The following is a 15,274-nucleotide window of genomic DNA, read 5'->3' on the forward strand; positions in this document are numbered from 1 at the left end:
GGTTGGTCATGGTTCAGTCAGTACTGCCCTTTCTAGAGGAAAATGATTGGATGTGCTCTATCGACTTTCAAGATGGGTATTACCACATAAAAATGGACAAATGCTCAAGAAAGTTTCTCTGCCTCCGGCCAGGAGCCAGTCACTACCATTTCAGAGTGCTGCCCTTTGGCCTCAACACAGCCCTCAGGGTGCTCATCAAATGTATGGCAGCAGTGATAGCACATTGAGGCTGTACGGATTCCAAGTGTTTCCTTACCTAGATGACTGGCTCCTCACTGCTTCTACCATGCATCTACTTCTTAGAACAACAGATTTCATTCTGAAACTATCTCAACAGCTGGGCATTACAGTCAATCTTGCGAAATCTCAACTAATCCCTTCTCAGGATATGGAGTTCATTGGAGCTCATTTAAACACACTGTCTTGTGTGGTATCTCTACTGTACCACAGGTTACAGAAAATACAGTCTCTGGTTCAGCCTATCCTTCTTTCAAGCAAGATACCAGCTCTGTTAATTCTGCAAGCATTGGGCTGCATGACAGAAGCAATCACTTTAGTCCCAATGGTAAGATTTCATATGAGACTCCTTCAATGGCTTCTTGTAGAAATGTGGACCAGTGGTCAGTTCTAACCCACCCCGTGAATTACCCAGTTTTTTTAACCAGTCGATACAAAAGTGACCTATCCTGGTGGATGCAGTCAAAAGAGTTTCTCCTGGGCTGTCCCTTTGCCTCTTCTCAGTCCAAGGCCATAGTGACCATGGATGCTTCTAAGATGGGGTTGGGGGCATTATCTGGAAAAGACAGTCCAAGGCACTTGGTCCCTTTCTGAGGCCAATCTGCATATCGGTGTTCTGGAGTTGAGGACAGTGTTCTTAGCACTGCAAGCATTTCACTCTTACCTCAGGGGATGATAGCAATTCATTCAGACAATACGTCTATAGTCTGGTACATCAATCAGACAATGGGGAACCAAGTCCTAACTGCTGTGTCAAGAAGCCCTTAGAGTGTAGCAGTGGTCCATAACTTCCAACTCCTTCCTGATAGCAATGCTCATCTTGGAGAGTTCAAACGTGATTGAGGACAAACTGAGCAGATGCATCCTCATGCCTCATGAGTGGTCTCTAAGTTCCAGAGTGGCGAAGAAAATATTCCTTCGCTGCAACCAGCCTTACTGTGATCTGTTTGCTTTACTCCTGAACAACAAGTGCAGAAGCTGTTTTGCCCTAATTCCCCTTCAGGGGAAGTCCCTGAGAGACACTTCTCGATTGGCCCCGGGTCTCATTTTATGCCTTCCCCCATTCTGTCTGATCCCTCTTTTCCTCCAGAAAGCAGCTCGGTTGAGAAGCAAAGTAATCCTCATTGCACCTTACTGGCTATGACAAATATGGGTTCCCTTCCAATGTCCTCCTCTACTTCACCAACTGTGGATTCTGGACCTTCCATCTCAGTCTACAAACTCTAAAGCTGACTGCTTGGCTTCTTCAGTTCCATTAGTTGCTAGGCATAATGACATTCCATCTCCTGTACAACACATTTTGTTGGCATCTCATAAACCATCCACCTGGAATCTCTACCATAGTAAATGGAAGAGATTTTCTGTCTGGGCTTGTGATAATGGTCTTGATCCTTTTTCAGCTCCAGTGGAAAAAGTTCGAGTTTCTAGCCACAGTTTTTGGTAAAGGGGCTTCTGCTTCCACAATTAAGGTTATCTTAGCTATTTCAAGCTTCCATAACTGTTTCTGTGATCAGACTTAACCTGTCACAGACTTTGTAAGGTTTTTCTTAAGAGCACCATTCATTTAAAGCCTTTGTTCAAGGATCCTCTACCACCATGGAATTTGACACTTGTCTTGCAGTCACTTACATTACTCTCCTTTGAACCTGCCTGTGACTTGAAGTTTCTCTCTTGGATAAAGCGTCTTCTCATAACTGTCACCTCTACGAGATTGAGTTTCCAAATTACAAGCTACATGTTTTAAGCCCCCTTATCTAGTTTTCCACAAAGACAGAGTGTCACTCAGAGCTAGCCCGTCAATTCTTCCTAAAGTTGTTTCAGAGGCCAGTAGCAATCAATCTGTAGATTTGCCTGTATTCTTCCCAAATGTTTTTTATAAGGGCGAATATTGCTTACACCTTTTGGATGTTCACAGGCAGTTCTGCTTTTACCTGGACAGAACTAAGCAACATTCAGAACAGTTATTTGTCTCTTTTGCAGGCGCAACCTTGTGGCAAACCTGTCTCTGTGGTTACTCTGTCAAGATGGTTAAGAGACTGCATTTTCTTTGTTTACATGAAAAAGAATTTGAGACTTCTCATGCCAGTGAAGGGACACTCCACCAGATCTATGGCGACTTCACTTGTTTTTCATTCTAAGCTTCCATGTCCGAAATTTGCACAGCTGCAGCATGGGCTACCCCACATACCTTTATCACTCATTACAAATTGGATGTGGTCTCCAGGGGAGAGCCTCCTTTGGTTCTATGGTTTTCAGGAATGTTCTTCCATAGGGCCACTCAGGATCTAAGGTATCTGGGGACTCTGTCCCAGAAGTCAAGAATAGATGAAGATTGACAATGTCAGATAAATAAGTTATGTCTTACCGTAACGTTCCATCTTTGTTGTTGATTTTAATCTATTCTTGCATCCCACTTCACCTGCCCCCTCTATTGAGTCCTGGTGGAATAACTTGTTGTCCTGGATTTCCTTGTTAGGATACACTTTGGGCATGGCTTCTGACTTTAGCAAGGTGTCATGGTATTGTTTTTTAAGTCTGCAAACTTGACCTGAGGTAATATAGAGAGGGGCATTGTGGGTAGACTGTTTGCTTGAAAGATGTTTGACTGACGCAAGCTATATAATGGTTAGATCGGTTCCGAGGATTGGAACTATACCCAAAAATCAAGAACAGATGAAGATCGACAACACAGATGAAATGTTATGGTAAGATGTAACTTCTTTTTTTTTCAGTTAGTGTCTAAGATCTGGTAAAAAGTCTATCCTCAGTAATGCTGCAGGCATTAGGACCAGTTGGCTCTTTTTTGTACTGCAACCTACAACTGACAGTCAGCTGCCTCCAGTGCCTTTTCTCCTTCACCGAGTCTACCAACCTCTCCTTATCACTCTCAGGCTTACTCTGTCCCGTACTCAAGGCAATTGAGGAGATTGAGCCATCCTAGTCCAATGTCATATTGCTGCCAGGATTTTTTCCTTATGCCATAGCTTCCCATTTCTCCCACCTCCTGCACATACTTGATAACACCCCATTGTTGGGGCTTGTAATGGACTGCCTCTGATAAACTGCCCCCTCACTTCCCCAAGGTGGTAAAACCACCAAACCTCCCCACCCACCTTCAAGAAGTACTTCACACTTGTTTTCCTGGCCACTGCCATGGACCTCTTACTGCACTTTGTGCCCCTTGCCCATTCCTCCTCCCCTCCCAGGACAGACACACTTGTCCTCAGCTATCATTGTCTCAGATGCCCAAGCCACTACTAATCGAATCTGGTCATCTACATAATCGTTAGGACTTTTAGCCAGTACTGTAGCATAGAAGGATAGTGTCCCCAGTTCTTTGCTATGCTGTATGTTCAAAAAAAGAAAGTGATTCCAGGTTCCATTTTCTTCACTGATTTTAATTTCCAGCAGTGTTTTGCAAGTTTGAGGAAATTCTTCTTTTAGGCTTTTCTGTCTCTGCTTTTATGTTTTATGACAAACTGTTACTGACAAATTTATTGTCGGTTTTTCGATTTTTGTTATGTAGATTTTTGATCTAGGCTACTTTATGTCCCTTGTGTTTTCTTTTCATAGATGTGCTTATGGTAGGGCAGTTCTACCTGCCACTAGGCACATGTACTGTCTGTTTTGTTTGAGAGTTTCACAAGTCCTTTCTTAATTTATTTCTAATAAGACTTTAATAGGGCCATTAAAAAGATGTGAGTGCGACATCCACATTCTTTTGCTGGAGAGGTCTTTATATGGTTATATTTCTGATTCCTATGAAACTTTCAAGTCCCCCCTTACCTGTTGAATGTTTCTCCACAGAGCACAAAACAGATAATTCAGAGAGGGTCTCATACCCTTCCTTACTAAATGCTAGAGGAAAGTTTCCATATCTCTTCTGCTTTCTCCTTGGTAATTCCTTCTTTATTTCCAGTAACTATGGCAGAAGTGTTGTAGAATTTGTTTGGTACTGTCAGTATAATTTAAATTTCAAGCATTGTGATTAAGACACTTAGGCTGCTGAGTCCCTGTTGACCCATATCAACACTGTATGATCAGACAGATTACACCTAGGTCTGTCTTGCTGCATCTGTTCCTGTCACAGATTATAAGTTAGCAGAGGACTCATTAAAGGTTCAGATAAGGCAGTCTGATAGCACTCCTCTTACTCCTTTTGCAGCAGATGGTTTGGAGTCCTTCAGCTAGACCCTTTCTCCAATACTGGCTATCCCAGGGCCAGTGATTTGTCACCAGTGCCACACTTATTCAAACCAATGTCCATCATGAAATTGTTAATGAAAATGTCATCTGCAATCGGCTATATAATTGGTAACTTTGGCTCAAAGCTGTAGCCACGATTGTACCTCCGCTCCAGTACAGCAGGTCACAATATTTTGTATTGGGATTTCTGATGCTAAATCCCATGACATTGTTCCAGAGTTTGGGGGATATTTCCATCTTGTGCAGCAATGTGGCGGCACTCCAAAAGACCCCATCCATGGGATGCAGAAGGCCTTCAGGTTCTTCCCACATTCATAGCACCCCCCCCACACACGCACACACACAGCTCTTCAAGTGAAGAGCAAAAAAATAAGACTTTGGCTTTTACTATAGCAAGTCATTTGGTACATTCAACAAATAACTCTTACCATAAGAGTAGATGTCCTTGTCTTCACTGTTCTAGTATTTGGTACATAAGGGATGTCCCTTCCCGGGCAGCCCATCGCTTGGCCAGTGTAGATAAGCTTGAAATATATCTTGTTTGTGCCATGTATTTATGCTCCCTGCACAGAACATAGGGCATAAAAGGGACGTACAAATGCAACTACCCAGAACTGAATTGCCCCAGAAGACAACAGTCATCACAGGACAAAGGTGTCCATGTGTATCAAGAAGGAAAAATGCAGAATAAACAGCAGGGGTTAGAGGGAGAAAAGGAGCGAATACTGCAAAAGTGAAGAGAAGGACATCTACTGTTATGGTAAGGTTTTACATAACTGCATTGTGTCCTTCCATCTCTCTATTGCAGTGCTTGGTACATAAGGGAAAGTAAAAATGCTCAGGAAACAGTATGGGAAGTGGAAGGCTGATAAGAGCCCTCAACTAACCCACACTATATGGTTTCAGTAAAACCTGCTTTGGCCATAGAAACCATATCCAACTTGCAATGCTTATTAAAGGTATGCACAGAAGACCAAGTAGCAGCTTCAAGGATGGAATTGGTGTCCAACCCCTTGAAGAAGGCACTAGAAGCAGCAGCAGCATCTCTTGTGGAGTGAGCTCTAACAGAAGCAGACAGAGATTTTCCATGAAAAGAATAGTAAAAGGAAATAACCTTAGATATCTAAGAGATGTTTTGCTTACAAATGGCCAAACCCAAGGACCTGGGATGAAAGGAAACATGACCCTCTCAATAGCAGACTGAGGAGAAGGGAAAAAGGGAGGGAGTTGTACTAACTGATTCAAGGAAAACTCATTGACTACCTTGGGCATAAAAGAAGGATTAGTACGAAGGGACATCTTGTCCCTGTGAAAAAACAAAAAAATAGGAATGGCCATAAGGGCCTGGAGCCCAGAAACCCTAATGGAGAAGTAACAGCAAACAACAAAACAGTCTTACAGATACAGTGTTGCAAAGAAGCAGAATCTGCAGGCTGAAAAGGAGACAGAATCAACTTTTCTGAAACAAAATCCCAAGGAGGAGGAGAAATAAGCTTTTTGGAGGCCTAATATGCAGGATGCCTTTACGAAATTGCTTGACCTCAAAATAGAAAGTCAAGAATTCAAGCACACATGAGCAGAAATTGCTGACAAATGGGCCTTCACAGAAGAATATGCCAAGTCAGAAGGACACCCACTGAAAAAGGGTCCTGGTTATAAGCATGGCACCAGGCCAAAAATCTCTTCCACATGGACATATACATTTTTCTGGTTGAGGGTTTCCTTGCCTCCTGTAAAACCCTGAACACATCCTCAGAAAGTCTGTTGCTGATAGTGTCAGTTTCAGAGTGGCAAAGTGGGGGGTGGATGAAAGACCCCTTGTCCTGTGCGAGGAGATCCAACCGATGAGGTAACTTTTGGTGATTGCCCCTGGCTAGATGCATTAAGAGAGGGAACCAGTGCTGTCTCGGCCAAAAGAGAGTCACTAACAAGATTTATGAGGAGTCCAGCTAAATCTTCTGCAGGACACTTGGAAGTCAAGGAAGAACAGGGTAAGCATAAAGAAACCTCCCCTTCCACGGAAAGAATAGGTCATCTGTTTTCCAAGCCAGATGGCATGGCACTCTGGAACAGAAGATAGGAAGCTGACTGTTCAGAGGGGAAGTAAAAAGATATACTTGAAGAATACTCCACTGATGAACAATGTTCAGAAACACTTCTCTGTGAAGCATCCATTTGTGAGCCTGTGTTTTGGACTACTCAGAGAGTCTGCCACAAGATTGTCACAAGATTGTGCTCTGAAGGAGTGTATACTGCCTGAAGAGTTACCTGATAACTGAGAGCTACTTCCCAAGCCTGAAGTGCCATTCTGCAAAGGAGGGAATATATCATGCCCCCCTTGCAGGTTGACATACCACATCACTGCAGTGTTGTCTATGCTACACATCCAAGGGGCCTGGAGAGGACATGGGGTGAAAAGCCTGAAGGGCCAGAATCAGAGTCCTCATCTCTTTGCTGTTATGGTCTGACTCTGTGATGGGAAGGCTAAAGACGCTGGACTTTCAGATTACCAAGAGATCACCAACCCCCGTGTTTTAGGAATTGGTGAACAGCTCTTAAAAGAACTGGAGGCTGAAAGGGGCTAGCCTGGGTTGAGAGTGAACTGTTGAATCCACTACTTAAATTTCTTCTTGAGACAGTGAAGGAGAGGAACACTGAAATCCAGAGGGTGACAGTGCTGCAGCCAAACTGACTTCAAGTATCATTGAAGTTTCCATATATGCAGTCTGACAAGAGGAAACATTGAAATGGAAGAGGCCATGATTCCCAGGGCCCAAAGAAACTCTCTGGCTGCCATGGCAGTCAGGGGAAGAAGAGACTGAACGAAGTCTGTCAATGACAATACCTTTGGAGGCTGAAGAGGCCAACACTGGCAACATCTGAGTCCTGCAACCCAGATTTACATGATCCCAAGAGAGAGAGACGGGACAGACTTTTGGAAGTTAATAGTACTTTGACGAAGAGAGATGTTGAACTGCAGATCCTGCAACAATTGACTGGGAGAAGGTGCCTGAAACAACAGGTTGCCTAGATAATGAAAAATCTGAATGCCTTGGAGCCTGCAGAAGGCAATCACAGGAGCTAAGCAATTTGTGAATAACCTTGGGGCAGTAGAGAAGCCAAAAAGCAAAGCAGAGAACTGAAAATGAGCGGAAGACGAGAGAAATGTGAAGACTTCCTGAAGAGAAAGTGAATAGAGATGTGAAGGTAAGCTTCTTTCAGATCCATGGACACCTGAAAAGCCTGGAGTAATAAGAGTGGAAACAGAGTTTGAAGAGTAAGCATCCCAAAAGAAGGGATCTTGAGAAAGATGTTGAGCTGGGAGAGATCCAAAATAGGTCTCTAAATGCCCTCCTTTCGAGGAGCTAGAAATATCCTGGAATAAAATTCCCGTCCTACTTGGGAAGGGAGGACAGGTTGAGGTACCTTGGTTCAACAGGGGCCCTAGAAACTCTGGAAAATGAAGAAGTGGCTCTAGAAGAGGTTGAGGAATCCCAAAAACAGGAGGGAGAGATTTCCATGCCATGAAGTAACTCTGACTGATGATAAAAAGAACCCAAGAATCTGAAGTGATGAGACACCAATTTGGAAGGCAAAGGGAGAGCTGAAGGGACAAAGGAACCTGGTCTAAATGCAGGGAGTGTGAATTAGCAAAGCGAGGCAGGCTTATCTGATAAGGAGGCTTTTGGGCTACAGAACTCTGAGAAACCTTAGCAGAGGGGGCCCGCCTCCCACTCTTCCTGCCCTTAGAGGCCTGGCTGGGTTGTCTGTGAACAAAAGCAAATCTAGAAGGATAATTCCTTTGGAACTTGGGGTAGGAGAGACAAAAATACGTTTAAGGTCATGCAAGGCTTTGCATTTCTCTTGAAGAAAGTTAAACAAGTCAACAGCAGCATTCCCAAAAAGATGACTATTATCCAAAGGAGCATCCAACAACTTGGTCTTAATGACCTCAGGAAGAGACTGGCAACAAAGCCAAGAATAACACCTCATGATGGACCCAAAAGCCACAGCCCTAGAAAAGGCATCAGCAGCATCATAGCTACACTTAGAGTTGTGAGGCACTTGAGAAGCAGAACCTAAAAAAGATAAGGCAGAGGATTTGCCATCAGAATCTGGGAGTGCACTGATAACCTGACAAGCCTGAGCAGTCAAGGCCAGAGCATACCTAGTCTTGTGGGTCTGGTAATTAATAGCACTAAAGGCCAAAGTAGAAGCAGTGTAATTTTTTTTTTTTGCCAATCCTCTCCATTGCCCTGTCTAACCTTATTATAAGGCAAAAGATTGGAAGACAAAAGTTTAGAAGGTTTGTTAGAAGAGACTGCTGCCACAGCAGGATCAGCAGACATTTAAATAAAAAAGACAATCTTCAGGAACCTTACAGAAACTATCTGGTTTCTTAGGAGCAGGAGGCTGAGATTCAGGGGACTTGAAAGCAGCAATGAAAGTATCTAACAAGGCAGCCAACACAGGAGTAACTACCGATTGGTTTAGGAGTATCCACCTGAAGCAACTCATAATGTCTTCTCTGAATATCCAACACCTGAGAAGAATCCCAGTTAAAGAAGTCCATCATCCTAGCAATTGTGGCCCCAAAGGACAATTCCTAGAAAGTAGATTCTGGGTTAACAGACTCCTTATCCTCAGAACTGTAAGTCGAAGGTGAAGGCATCTGTGAAGAATAGGACAAAGACCCCCCACCAGACAGGGAAGCCTCATCTGAAGAATGTTGTTCCCTAAACCATTTAGAAGAGGTAGAAACCTAAGGAAGAGTGGGTACTGATACCCCTTGAGAAGGCTTTAGGGCCATTAAGGCAGAGAACAAGCCCTAAGTAAACTTCTGCCATTCCCTTTGAGGATCCATTGGATAGACAATAACATGCTTCAATTTTTTAGAGGGGACATCAGCCCTAAGAAATACCGGAGCTTCCGACCCCTGGCGAGATTTGAGAAGAGAACCCTTAACTTCCTCCCTAACCAATATCTGCAGAATCCCTCTAGGACCCTCAGAGATAAGCAACTGCAGTTCCCCTTCGATATCCGGAGTTGACACCTGAAAAGACTTGGAGGATGTGCGAAAAGACTGATCCATACTGGCCTCCAGCAAAGTCAAGGCAGAAGAATACGACCTAAACACTGAACAACCTACAGAGCTATTACCTGCTTTTAGAGGAACGTACAGTGGCAGCTGGACAGCTAAAGAATTTGGCCCAGACTTCTTGGCCTTCTTCTTACTTAGTGGGGGACATCTTGGGGTTAAAGGATTCCACCATGGTACCTTGGACTAACTGTCTCGGTTGTTGGTTTTCAAGATAAATGGCCATGGAAGGCAAACCGCTTCTGAGTGACTGAGGCACTGTAGAGTAGGTATGATTGTGGGAAGCACCCCCCCAAAAAAAAAAATAAATAAAGACACTGTTCTTGAAGATCCTTATGGGGAATCTGCCGCTCACACTTTTTCCCCTCTTGGATGACATGAACTCTAGGTAGTTAGAAAAAAATACAAGACCAAGAAAGTAAATAAAAAAAAAAGAACCCCAGTGGGGTCTTATCTGGTGTTGCTAAATATTCAGTTCAGCAACAACATGTTCAAACCAACTGGTAACAGTAGCGTTCAAACTGGTAGCAAAAGAAGTTCTGGGTAGTTGCATTTATACATCCCTTTTATGCCCTACATTTTTTTGTGGTTAGCGTAAATGTGATATACAGCGCAAAAAAAGATCTTTTTTCAAGATCGTCTTTTCTGGCTGAGCAACGGACTGCTTGGGAAGGGACATCCCTTTTATACCAAATACTGCAACAATGATATGGAAGGACATCTGCACTTCTCTATTGTGATCACTAACACTTTGCGTCCAGGGTGGCTATCCCCATCCTCCTGCCCTTGCTATACTTCTACATGGTGGTTGTCTCAGTTGACAGTTTTAATTCTTAAACATGGTACCATGATTAGTTAGTAGAACTTGAATACTGTGGGTCCCATACTGAGGAAGTCCACTTGTGTCTTTTGCTACCAGTGTCAAAAATGCCCTGTTAATAAGCAGTTTCCTTTGCCTAAGTGGAGTTTGATTCTTTCTACTTCCACTTACATTATTGTGTGACATTTGAACAATTCACCTTAACTAGGCCACACTCCCAAGTTGTCCCTAAAAATGGTCGATTGTGTCCAGTGGGCTTACTTGTCAACAGATGGGTAAAATAAAATTATAAGAAGGTCTTATAAGTTTATTAGTTTATACTGTGTTTTCTTTTGATTTACATGTGTGTTCACTCAGTTTGGTGGTGGCTTAGCTGGCATGTGTGGTTAAGTATCCCTCCTATACCTGACTGTGATGTTATGACATACCTAACACCCCTAAATTAAACTAGACAGCACAACAGCAGTAGCGTAAAGATTGACCACTGCAGACGAACCTCTCAAAGGTCAGCTGATGTGATGCAAATTTGCATATCTGTCATTTGTACGTAACACAAGAATTAATTGGTTAAATTTAGAAGCTGTATGGATGAATACATGAATTCCTGTAATAGTATCAAATACATGAAATAAACTGCCACCTGGAATCAGAATAAATAATGTACTTACTATTTCAAAACAAAAATCTGGATTTGTTCTTGCAGCTAGAATGTTGTGTAAATGCTTAATGGAACTGTAGATCTACTAATGGAGCTGCCTAGAATGACCTGCAAGCAAAGGTGAAGGTTAAAAGGATGTCAGATGAACCGAGTCCAAACTTCATTGTTGAGAATTCATTCGATCTTTGGATAGCTCTTTGAATTAAGTGGTACTTTTCTTTTTTTTTTGTACAATTCCCTTTGGCTTTTATTAGTGTGATAACTCTGAAATAGATTTCTTCTATTTAATTTTAAACTTGGATTTCAGTTTGATAGCTTTTACATATCTTGATAAAGATGTGTTTTCTTAGGATTCTGTCCGAGGCTGTTTGCTTGGTGGAGATGTCTCTTTTTTTCTGGTACAGTGTGTTATGTTTTTGCTGTACTGACTTGTTCTGTCAGGTAAGTGTCTGATTTCATGATTAGAGATATAAGAACTTTAATAAAGTTGAAAATGAAATATAACTGGTCTTTTACTAAACTCCTTGCTGTAAGAATTAGTACATAAAATGAATGACAATGCTTATAAGTTGTAGACTGGTTAACCAAGTCACTTATGAGTGCTTCTGTGAGTTGTGCTACAGATCCTCCCTCGGGTACTCTTTAAGCCTGCTTCTGCATGGGTAGTGTCTGATTCAGACTTTTTAATCCCTATTTGTGACTAGGCATTGTTAGTTTGATTGTACTTCTGTAAGGGTGCCAAAGCATGCAAATATAATATCTCATGAGAAAAATGTATGTCTGTGCCTTGCTGATTAGCTTTAATCTCAAGGAAAGTAGTGCTCTGGTTGCCAGTTGGGACATAGCTTCCATTTTTGTTCGAGATCCTTTCCAACTTCTGCATCCAGAATCAATCTCATTTTCTCCCTAATTATGCCTGGTTTGTGCCGTCTTCTTGGTACTGACTTTATCTCTTTGTCTGTGCCCTTAGAAAAAATTATGTTAGCATTACCCAAATGCACATGCTTACCATATAGCTACAGATCTTCTGTTATGGGGAAGTTTTTTTTTTCTGCTTGATGCATATGCCAGTAATTCCAAGAATGAGGAATATGCCAGTAATTCCAAGAATGAGGAATGTGGCTTGTTCTGACAACTTACCTTACTGGTGCTAATTTACTTTGCACATATCATCTGGAGCAGCACTGAAAGTGGCTGACTCTCTATGTCCTCTCCTTCATTGAAACATGCAAGTGGTAGCAGAGAAGTTCACTTTATCACCAACAAATGTACACTGGTACTGGTATCTGCTGCATATTAGACAGCAGATGCCATCTTCTGCCACTGGACAGGTTGCAAAGGTGTGATAGGAAATCCTGAAATGGTAACCTTGTGATACTGTAAGCTCTGCATTCATCTGATAAGATAATGCCTTTTTGCACAGACAGTAGCACTTCATTAGTTGATATTATTTGGTTGTGTTCAACTAATTTTCCTGTGTCAACAAAAAATAATAAAAAGGACCGAACTCAAGTAGTATAAACAAATAAAAAGGTTTTAATAATTATTCATCTCACACAGAGACTTCATCAGATAAACCCTTTCACAAATGAACATCTTTTATACTAAAATGCTGAGCCCTTTACATCTTCATCAGACAGTAAGACTTAATTACATCTCATTCAACGTTTAAAGGCATCCTCACACAATTTTAACTTAAAACATCAGCCCTTTCCTTTGTAATAGTGCCTATAGATACTTGATAATTCAATCCAGGTGGGAGTGTGGCATTCAGTTTTAACTGCCATGCTACCTCCCTTTTAAAAAGCATTCTCTGCAGTCACCACCCCTGGGGTTGATTCTAATCCTTTCCAAAATTGCAAATGTAAATTTCCTAAAGTTGGGACAAGCTAGCAAGTGCCTATAAAGTGCATTAGCATCCTTTTTCCTAGAAATTTCATATTGGTGTTCATAAATTCTTGTTTTTAATGCTCTGTCTTCCCTATGTAAAATCCTGCACAATCCTCACACTTTGCTAAATAAACTATTTTGTTAGTTGCACAATTACCATTCACAAATGTTACCTTGCTATGCAAAGCATTGTCCAGAACTAATGTTTTCTCCCTACAAATGTAGCTGCACTGGGCACAACTTCCACATAGTACCATACCCTTATTGTTATCCCTATCCTTTTCTGACCTGTTTTCCAGCATTTGCTTAAAGATTTTACCAGTTTTTTTTAAACTACTTTATTGAAAACATTAATATAATGAACAGATCTTTTGAAAAAAATTGAATAAGTTAAATTTTTAAAATACGTTATTTAAAAAAGAAAAAAAATAATACAATAACTATAATAGCACAGTAAACTATGTACAATGATGTTCACTATATATCAGATAACAGGATCAATTAATTTTAGTTTGGCAGAAGAAAATGAAAACATAGAATAAAAGATTTAAAGAAAAAAAAAAGGTTACTGCATTAATCATTTATCCAGTTCTTTAACCAATGATTCATGTACATTTTCCCATTTGTAATATAATTGTGTATTCCTTATAGATTTAGATTTGATAGTTAACATTTCTAACTTAGGTATTTCTAAGAGAAGACCTTTAAACTCTTTAAATGAGGAAACTGATGAGGAATTCCAATTTCTTGCAATTACTTTCCTGGCAATGGAAAGTATAAACCAGAATAAAGAATATTTATTTTTATTTATACAGTGTGGGACAGGTGTATTGAGTAATGCAAGTGACTTTGTAAGCATAAAATTGTCTGTAAAAATTGCCTGTAAAAAAGTGTTAACGTCCTCCCAAAATTTCTTTAATAATACACAGTCATAAAATATATGATTCCAATCAGCATTTGTTACTGCGTTACATCTCCAGCAAACAATATCTTGTTTAGTTATTTTACTCATTTTTCTGAGGTGTGATGAAAGATTTATGTAAAAATCTCCATGTGAAGATTCTCTGTTTAATGGAGGAAGTGCTTTTGCTGGCTAACTGAAGGAAATTAACTTTGTCTTTTTCTGAGGGAATAAAACTATTGATTGCTGCAAATTAATTCCAGTAGTTATCTGAAAATACATCTAGATCTTGTTTAATTGGTTTTTAAAAATATATGATATACTATTTTTAACTGGTAAGTATTATAAGTGTATCAAATATTGGATAAGTTTGGGTATTGAATTTTTAGCATTTGAGGGGATTAAAATTAGCTTATCTAGAATATATTTTCTAAACTCTTGCAAATCTGACCAAAGTAGAGAGTTAATGTTGTAATCATCTGTAAGAGCATTAATAGATTTTGCCTCATTTATATTTAACATTTGATGCCAAAACATCAGTTGTTTTTGTTTAAATAACATTTTAGAATGATCTGCAGGTAGAATTATACCTTGTGTATAGGCAATAGGGAAGATGAGGAACAGCCAATTTTCAAAGATTCTAAACCTAAATATATAGTTTTAAAGGCCCTTAGAATTAAAGTTATACAAGTAGATTTAAGTATTTGAATGGAATAATTGGAAAAATACTCCATATCATATTCCATATAAATGAATTCTTTATTAACTGTGGTAGATGTTTGTTATTTTCATTTTTGGTATTTTGGGATAAATTTAACATAATTTCCTTTCATTTTGCAAAATACTCTCCATCTGTAAGATAAACAGTTATTTTAATAACTGACAAAATTGAATAAAGTTCTAGATTTGGTAAAGATATACCTCCATTTTCCCAGCTATACATATGATAGGACAGTGCAATTCTAGGCTTTATTGGATGCCATAAAAAGTTCTTAATCATTGTGTTAAATTTTTTTAATAAAAGAGCCTGTAGGGGGAATGGAGATAGATTGTATTATGTATAATATCTTTGGAAGCAAGATCATCTTTATAATGGAAAGCTTTTCATCCATTGTAAATAAAATCTTGTTCCACATACTAATTACAGTCTCTGTGGTAGTTACACATTTACTATAATTTAGGTGTAAGATATGTTTAGGTATAATTATAGCAACCAATATTAAATCCGTTATTTGTTGGGACTGAGGTATATATTTTTTATGTTGGTCTTGTATATTATAACTTTTGGAACCAATTAGAAGAATCTGTGTTTTAAAATTATTAAAATTAAGACCAGAACTTTTTTGAAATGTATCCATATTTTTAAACAATTCTTGTAAGGCAGGGTTAGTACCACCAAGAGTGATTAATACATCATCAGCAAACATTTGGATTTTTGATGTTTCATTACAGTTTAACCTATAT

General features: G+C 40.1%; 1 protein-coding gene across 2 annotated transcripts in view; it reads left to right on the forward strand.

Moving 5' to 3' along the window:
* The window catches only part of PSMD5 (proteasome 26S subunit, non-ATPase 5), a 294,323-nt gene that overhangs the window by 150,382 nt on the left and 128,667 nt on the right, over positions 1-15,274 (forward strand). The gene's annotated exons all lie outside the window — the stretch shown is intronic.

Source organism: Protopterus annectens, chromosome 16.part0 (assembly GCF_019279795.1).
Source record: "Protopterus annectens isolate FY-2018-M chromosome 16.part0, PAN1.0, whole genome shotgun sequence".
In the NCBI taxonomy this organism is placed as follows: Eukaryota; Metazoa; Chordata; order Ceratodontiformes; family Protopteridae; genus Protopterus; species Protopterus annectens.